This window comes from Nyctereutes procyonoides, unplaced genomic scaffold (genome assembly GCF_905146905.1).
Source record: "Nyctereutes procyonoides isolate TBG_1078 unplaced genomic scaffold, NYPRO_anot_genome, whole genome shotgun sequence".
Classification (NCBI taxonomy): domain Eukaryota; kingdom Metazoa; phylum Chordata; class Mammalia; order Carnivora; family Canidae; genus Nyctereutes; species Nyctereutes procyonoides.
The window spans coordinates 4540308-4549344 of NW_026575025.1; positions in this window are offsets into that span (position 1 = coordinate 4540308).

A 9037-nucleotide genomic window follows, 5' to 3' on the forward strand; every position below is an offset into this window, starting at 1 on the left:
CGCCGTTTTCGGTTACTGTAGTCTCCTGTGATCCAGTGGCCTCCATGCTCTTTGTTTCTGTCGTCATAGGTGTGTTTCGGGTCAAAGTGTGTTTCGGGGATGCTGTGGGAAATAAGGTGAGTCAGACATGCCGTTCACTGTGTGCTCACTTGCCTCTGTGATCCATCGTGTCCTCTCTCATGCCTCGTTAATCTTTCCCTCCTATTGGTTCTGTGGTAGCAGTGTTCCTGGCCTTGTGTGGGTGTGTCTTTTCCTGTGTGTATGTCAGTTACTCATGTTTTTTGTTTGCATTTGTATCCCGTTTTAGGTAATTCTTGTGTAGTATGTCTATTCGGTTTCGTCCCTGTGACTCTTGCGCCCCTGGTCCCCTCCCCTGGGTCAGGAGGTTATTTTTGTTTGGGTTAGTGTGTTCCCGCTTGGACATCCTGTTCTGTCCTTGGAATGGCTCTTTTCTTCTGGTTACTCTGAAACAATGGGGACATTTTGTTGTTGCATCTGAGGGGTCAGGACTGCACTTTTGTTAGGCACAGTTGTTTGCATTGATATGTCCTCAGTATGTGACTTATTAGGGTGGATGGGTCGTGGTGGGTGGGAGCTGTGGCACTTTGTCCGTGAAGCACTGATGGAGTATAGTTTGTATGGTGTGCTCAGGGTTGGTGCTTGGTTGGTGTCCCCGCATTTTGGCCAGAAGTTGACCTTGCAGCTCCACAGAGCCCCTTACCACCTCGTTGGGTCCCTGGCATTTGTATGTTTGCCCCTTTTTGGAGACAGGCATATGGGGTTTGCTTACTTGCTGTGGGTCCTCTGGGGGTCTCTGAGATTTCTTTGGTCCTTGGTACTGCCGTGGTGTGCTCTGTGGTCCAAGCTGTGGATTGCATTGCTGAGCTGAACACTGAAGCTGTGAACTTCATTGTGGTCTGTGTCTCGGAGGGTCCTGTCGCTGTAGACTTGAGTGTGGTCGTTGGGGTTGGTGCTGATGTAGCCCGTGGGGTGATGGCAGAGATGGTTCGAGGTGACTCTGTAGGGAGCAGCACTCAGAACATTCCTCCAGACCCCTCTGCCCTCTCCCACTGAGTCTAAGGGCTCTGCCCCCCGAACCTCATGGGAATAGGTGGCTTTCCCTCGCTCACAGCCATGGCCTCCCTGGCTGCATGGATTGAGTGGCCTCAGTGGCATTTTTAGCTTCTGTCCACCCACCCTTGCTAATAGGATGCATGTCTTATTGCCTCATGGTGTCTGGGCCGCTGGAGGAGGTTCTGCTGGGTGAGGCGGGGTGGGCTGCACGGAGGCTAATGTGTGCTCCAGGGTGGTATCTAGGTGGCATGTCCTGCATGTTTTCTTTCATTAGGATCAGGGCAGCAAAGAGTGGTCACTTTCTGTGATGGGTTATTTTTTGGAATTTGGGCTCTGGCCTCAAGCACAGGGGACTCTGTGCCTAAGAATGACCTCAGGGAAACATTGTGATTGAGCACATGTAGGTCCCCATCCCCCACTGCCCACCCTCACCCTGACCTTTATGTCGCCCTGCTATGCTCATGCCTGCCCATGGGGGCTGTGATGGATCTGCCAGGGGCAGGCTCTGTGTGTGCCCCTTGCCCTCTGACTCCTAGTTAGGTGGTACCTGCTGCTCCCTCCGTGCCCAGGCTTGGTCCCTGGCCCAGCCCACTCCCCCCCCCCCCCGCCCACTGGCTGGGGACACAGGGACCACAGCAGTGTTGCAGGCCAGGCACCCAACAGATACAGACTGGGCTGGCTGGGGGCCATCCTGCTGAGCCAGGATGGAGCTGGGGCTGGGCCTGCTTCACCTTGACACCTAGTGTGTGTGTAATCACCTGTGGTGGGTCTCGGCGTGGTGGGCGGCGACACTGCAAGAAGAGGGGCCGTCAGGAGTGCTGCCCCCCTGCCCAGCTGAGGACCCAGGGGGTGGAGCCGCCGCAGAGGGGCCTGGACCCCTGCTCCTGGTCTTCATCCCTGTCTTAACCCCTGTCCCATCCCACCGTCAGGCAGTGATGCAGGCAGCAGGCTGGCAGGGTTGGGTCTGCCCTTGGCTAGCCACTGGAGAAGTTGATGGCAGGGACAGGGGAGAAAGGGGAGGCTGGTGCTCTCCCTATTTCTTTTGACTCGGCCCAGATGGCCTGGGTCCTGGGGAGTCTCCGCACCTCAGGGCACCGCCGTGGGGAGGGGGCTGCCAGCAGGTTGGCAGCTCCAGCCCGAGGCTGGGTGGAGTGGGGCTTTGGGCGATTAGGGAGCTTACTGCAGGGAACGCAGGTCCCTGTGTTCTGGTCGAAGTACTCGTGCTGGGAGCAGTTGTAGCAGCCTGGGGAGGGGGTTAAACAGGATGTTATGTGGAGCCCCCTCCTCCCCAGGCCTGGCCCTCTCTCTTGTCTGTCTGTCCACATCTAGTCCCTGCCTCTGCTTTCACCCCCAAATGCCCGCCCTCCTTGGCCCCGCCTGTTGCCAGCTGTCAGCCAGTACCTTCGGTGTTGGTGTCTGGGAGACTCTGTGGGTGCTGAGGGCAGAGGCACGGCTGGTAGTGCCATGTGCAGTTGGCATCCTGGTCGTACTGGTACACCCCATCCTCATGTGTGTGGGTATTGTAGTAGTCACAGTAGATGGCTGGAAGAGGTGGTGCCTGTCAGGCCCTTGGTGCGCAGTCAGAGGGCCTGAACATGTGCCACAACCACCAGGGAGAGCCCTGCCTCCAGGGAGCTCTGTGGCAGGGGTGGGGCACTCACGGCAGAAGTCCGGGGTCCTCCAGTCCACACACACGCCCTTGTCCAGGCAGGCCTTAGCATAGGCCGCCACCGCGTCACATAGGCACTCGCAGTCCCCAGTGGTGTCGCAGCCACATGCATCTTGTACACAAGCCTCGTAGTAGGGCAGGTGGTACACCTGTGGGAATGGGCCCTCAGTGCCTGCCCTTGGCCAGGGCTGTGCTGGGAGCCATTGCAGGCCGTGCACCCCGAGGTCGTGCTCACCTGGCTGTGGCAGGCGGCGAAGGTGGGGCTGTTGATGATGCCACATTTGCGCTCTGCCCAGGCACGGCGGAATGTGTTGAGGCTGCAGGGGTCCAGTGCCAGGCTGGTGTCCCCACACAGTGGGCTGTCCTTCCACGAGTTCACAAATTCCAGCTCACTGGATGCCACATAGTTGCTGCGTGTCTCGAAGTCATCCTTCATGTTTCCGTTGTAGTTGCCACATAAGCCACACAGTGCATCCTGTAGGGGGCTAGCATCAGGCTGGGTGCTGCCCTTGCCCTGTGGACGGGCCTGGGCCTTGGGGCAGTGCAGGTACCTGGGTGGCGCGTGTGATCTTGATGAAGATGGTCATGTGCTTATTCCAGACGAGGGTCAGGTTGTACCTGTTGCTGATGGCGATGTCCAGCACCAGATTTAGGGAGCCGGCGTTCACCCGGAAGTGCACCTGGGGGTCCTCCCCGCTGACCGTGTAGTTCCTGTCCGCCAGCACGATGGACAAGCCCTGTGAGGCGAGGCTGTCAGGGGGCTGCCGGTCTCCTGGCCGGCAGCTGCTCAGCGTCACTGGGCTTTGTGTCACCTGCCCATGCTGAGGCAGGATGGGTTGCATCTGTTAAGGGAGCCAGGGGGCCAGTGCCTACTGAGGGCCCATCGTCTGCCAGGGGCCTGCCTTTTGGAAGCTATTTGCAGAGCATTCTAGAATATGGTGGAAAGTGCACCATGGCCTGAGGGTTAGGCTTCTGGCAGAAGCCCTTCCCTTTGTGTGGCTCTCCAGCTCTAGAAGATCCTGCTGTCTGCCGTGCAGATGGGGTGGGGGGTGTCCGGGAACCCTGAGAGCCTGGGACATGGAGTTCTGGGGACTGACATGTGGGGAAGCGCCACTGGCTCACTCACCCCCAGAGAGATCTTGATGGAGCGGGAGCAGGTGACACCTGACTTCCCACACACAACATTCTCTGTGAGGACTGTGAAGGTGGGCCGTGAGTTGTTGGCCCCGCAGCCGTCCTGTAGGGAAGAGGGAGCTGAGGAGGAGCCTGCCTGCTGGCCCCTGTGGTCCCCACCCCCCATGACCTAGCTCGGGGCCTTACCGTGGCCAGGATATACCCACAGCTGCCATCGAACATGAAGCGCTGCCCATCAAAGGTGACCACGTGGCCCTCCCCGTACAGAGCGCAGGTGGATGAGCAGCGGGCACTCTGCCAGCACGTCCATTTCCCCCTGGAGCAGGTGCTGGGGAGACAAGTGGGGATTCAGGGGGACGCAGGCCACATATGCATGCCCACCAGACTGTGACCTTGGTGGGGTTGGTGGGGGACCTGAGGGTTAGCCCCAGGTCACCGGGGGCTTGGGGCTGAGGCTGTGGCTTACCATGTCCTACAGTCAGTGTGGAGCTCTGCACCCGGGGGGTAGGAGGCCCCTGCAAACTCACATGGGCACTCCTCAGGGGGTACGCACTGCCCGTTGGCGTTCTCGTAGAGCCCCTCAGCACAGACACAGCCGGGCTCGCACCTGGTGGGTACCTGCAGGGGTTAGGGTGGGTTTGCCAACTGCTGCCATAGCCCTGGGCCCTCAGAGTTCTGAGACCGGCAGTAGTCCTCCCCATCTGGTCCCCTTGTCCACCCCTGCTCCAGGCCTTCCTCCTGGTAAAACCACCAGACAGATTCTGGTGCTTTTGTGTCACCTCTGCAGGTGGTGGGAGGCTTGGCCCACAGTCCTTAGGGCACCCACAGATGAGCATACTCCTCCAGCTGCCTGGCCACCAGGGCTACTCCTGACCCTCTCAGCCCCCTTTGGGTACCAGCCACCATCATCATGGGGTGATGGGGACAGAGGGACAGTGTGGCCCTGCCTTCCCTGGGGATTTTGTGAACATCCTCTTACGGTCCAGGGAGAGGCCCTGGGGGTGGCATCTGTGACAGGCTGTCCAGTGGGAACTGCCCTCTGGGGAGCGCCCCTGCCCCTCGCTCAACCCAAGCCTTACACAGGGGGTGCCGGTGGCCAGCATCTGACATGTAGGGGCACAGGCTGCCCCAAATGTGTTCTCTGAAGACTCATTGCAGGACTGGAAGGTCTTGGGGGCTGAGCAGGTTGCTGCAGGAAAGGGGGTCCGAGCTGGAGTGAGGAGGGCTTGGAGGGGCCACCACACTGGGTAGTCCAAGCCCATCTGCCTCAGCACATCTACATACCCAGGAGCATCTGTGGGCGCCCCGGGCAGCTCAGCCTGCCGTTGATACAGTAGCTGCAAGAGGTAGGCCGTGTGAGCATGTGGGCCCTGGGCTGGGGGTTGCAGGCTAGGCTGGGCTGCCCCCCCCCAACACCTCCCCCACACCCCATGGAGCCTGGTGCTCACCAGATGACACCGTTGACCATGGCTGACTGGTCAGCCAGGATGAACTTATTGCTGTCTAGGAGGCAGGGGCACTGGGCCTTTCGTACACACTGAGCCTGGTGGTTGAGGTAGGTGCCCTCAGGGCAGTTGCAGCCGTCCACAGGCACGGCACTTGGGTGGCACTCGGCAGCGTGATCAGACAGGGATAGGCACGTGCGGCCGCAGGCCCGGGTGTCATAGCCGAATGTCTGGTTGCCCTTGCAGGGGGTAGCTGTGGGGGACTGGGGGTCAGACCCTCAGAGGATGCTGGGTGGAACCGGTTGGGGCCCTGTTATGACCCCTGCCCCCTTCCACCCCTGCCTGCCCCCGCCAGAACGCACTGCAGTTGTCCACACTGTTTCTCCAGTCCCGTAGCAGGATGCCGCGTGTGGCACACGCACGCGCATAGTCACTCAGAGCAGCGCACACATGTAGGAGGGTCTCCTCATAGTTGCAGGCCTGGTACACGCACCTCTGTGGGAAGACATGGCATAGTAGCTGGCGTCCAGCCCCCTTAGCCCCCAGGGCCCACCTTCTTGCCCCCCCTGTCCTGCAGACCCTGCCCACCTTGTAGAAGGGCCTGGGGTTCACCATGGCGTGGCACTTCTCGAACACTGAGCCGTTCCTTACCAGCACTGAGCAGTGGGTCTCTGCACACACCTCTGGGGGTGGGGCACAGGAGTGGCATAGGCCTCTTACTCACCCTGCCTAGGCCTCGGGCCCACCCACAGACTCCCAGGGCACTCACTGTTGAGCTGGCTCATGGAGCAGGGATCAGTCTCACGCTCGAGCGAGGCCGGGCAGTTGCCTGTCCGCCAGGAGTCCACAAAGAGCGAGGCGGTGCCCTCCACGATGCCCGTGCTGGCCATGAAGTCATCTGTTGTGTCTCCGTTGAAGGTCCCGCAGAGCCCTGCACCAGCCGGGCTATGAGAGGGGGCCAGCCTGTGCTCCTGCCCAGCCCTGCACTCCAAAACCCCCCTCTTCCCATCACCATGCCCAGGGCATGAGTGCCAGCCTAGGGTGCTGAGTGCTAATGTACAAAACTCTGTTGGGCCTTTTCTCTGCTGTGGCTGTGAAGCCAGGGAGAGGCTCACCTCTGGTCTGGCCTCTGAACTGCGGCCCGATGGTAATGTATGCCTGGAACACGGGCTCCAGCTGGATCACGAGCTCCAGCCCAAAGGTGGTGGTCATCTGGATGTGGGTGGACGTCTGCCTGAAGATGGTGATGTTGCCTGTGGGGAGAGGGGGCTCGGGCAGCAGCCTGCTTTGGGACTCTGGCCCAGTGAGGCCCTGGGTGCTGGGCAGGGGCTGAGGACGTACGGGTCTTGTATGGTAGCCACTTGGTGTTCCCGTTGTGGGTGAGTACCTCATCCTGAGAAATCACGATCTTGTCCTAGAGGGAGGGTGGCCTGTGAGTCACAGGGGTACCAGGAGCAGGAAGCTGCCTCCCCTCCTGCAGGCCCAGTGGGGTAAAGCAGGAGCTGGGACATAACGGGGTGGGTGCAGCCACCATGTGGCTGGCAGGGTGGCCTTACCTCTCGGGACATGTAAATGATGGCAGCTAGGGCGGTCTCCGAGTGAGAGTACCCAGACTTGTCGTACGAGGCCACGAGGGAGGCCCCATCTGGGAGCTGCGGGCTCTGGGAGAGGGGCGAGGCTAAGCACAGGTGGCCAGGGGTGCTCCTCGTGACACCCCTCCCCATCCTGTGGTGACGCCTGGTGGTGGGCCCCCTGGTAGTGTGGTGTGTCCTACCTGAAGGAGGATGTAGGTGCAGGTGCCATGGAAGCGGTAGGGTCTGGCATCAAATGTGGTGACAAAGGAGCCGCCTTCCAGGGAACAGCGTTGGGGGCAGGGCTGCTCTGTGCACTTCCAGTGGCCCGTGGTGCACTGGCTGCAGGCAGGGTGGGGTTACACACATGGCACCCCAGATGTTCCAGGATGGCAGTACTGGCTGCCTCCAGGGCTGGGGCTGCCCCATGACCCCCAACTCCCCCCTACTCCCCATCCTGCACTCACCAGGTTTGGCAGGCGGCTGTCACAACCTCCCCAGGGGCGTAGACCATGCCGTTGAGCATGCAGGGGCACTGGGTGACTGGCACGCAGGTGTGGTTTCTGGAGATGTCATCAAGAACCGTCCCTGCGGGAGAGGGGCTTCCTGTGCCCATGGCTCGATGCCTGCCCACCCGCTGTGCACTTGGGCCTTTGCACCCCCTGCGCCTGTGTGTCCAGACCAAGGTACCCTCTTGCTTAGATCAAGTCCCACATCTTCCTAGCAGTCTCTTGGACCCCTGGGGCCCATGGAGTAGGGGGGCAAGCCTTTCCATTCCCTGGGACAAGTCAGGTGTTGGAGTTGGGTAGGGGCCCACCCTCTATCTCTGGGTGAGTTTCAAGGGGTCCCAGAGGGAGCAAGTGCCCTACCTTTGGGACAGAAGCAGCCAAAGGTGCAGAAGCTGGAACAGGTGTGCTGTGGATTGGAGCAGGTCTTGACGCAGGTCTCACCACATTCTTGGTACACCTGGTTGGCCGGGCATGTACCCACGGCTGCAGGCATGCACAGGCTCTGTGAGGGGGGGCTGGGGTGCCCTGGCACCCCTGCCCCCGGCCCTGCCCTGGCCAAGAACTTAGCCCAGCCCTCCTCCACCCAGTCTCCTTCAGTGCCTGGGGCCCTGGCCTTCCCTGCTGCCCTTCCCAGGACTCACAGCAGAGGCCGGGGCCCCGCCAGTTGCTGACGGCCTGGCCAGCCATGCTGCACTGGCGTGAGTACTCCGACAGCGTGGCACAGCTGCAATTGTGCTGGCCTCGCAGAACACACTTGGCCATGTCCACCTGGCAGCTCCACGTGAATGGCTCTTTGGGCACGTTGCACTCCGGGGCCACCAGTGTCAGTAGCTGGGTGCAAGTCTGGGCCTGGGCAGAGGATCACTCAGGGTCATGGGGGTCAGGGCCACAACCCACGCCAGCCTTGGAAGGCCTCAGAGGCCCTGTCAGACCCTGTGGGCCAGCCCCCACCATGGCTGAAGGGCTCCTGCAGCCCCTGGGGTCCCCACCACTTCACGTACGTGCTCTGTCTGTGGGACCTGGGGGTTGGGGACAGCCTTGTAGGTACAGATCTCATCGGGGTCATCCAGCGTCTGGAGGGCAGCATATGTGTGCGGCTCCAAGAATTTGCCTGGGGGTGGGGGTGGGGTGGGGTAGCATCAGCACAACGGGGGCCCAGCCACAGGGGGTCTGGGCCCTGGCCCCCACCTACCTTCCTCGCTCAGAAACTCATTGGTCTGCTCGCCATTGAAGTCCCCACAGAGACCACACAGCTTGCCCATGTGCCGCTTCTCCACCAGCACCTGTGGGCAGACAGGTGGGCCCTGCTGTCAGGGGCCCCAGGACCCTCACCCAGCAAAGCCTAGGTTCCCGGCTGCAGTCTGTGCCCCAGCATAGGAGTATAAAGGCTGCTTGGGACCCCTGTCCTAGAAAGACAGCACCCCAGTCCTCTGCCTCTGCCAGTGTCCTCACCATGAGGTGAGTCCCCGGGCCCCACATGACCACCAGCTCCAGCTCCAGCTGCTTTGCCACCAGCTGCATGTTCTGGCCAAAGGGTGTGATCTGGAGCCCATTGCTGGTATAGGGCAGGCCGACGACCCTGTGGGAGGAGAGTGGTCAGGGACTGCCCCCTGGGCTCCCCAGCCTCCCACTGCA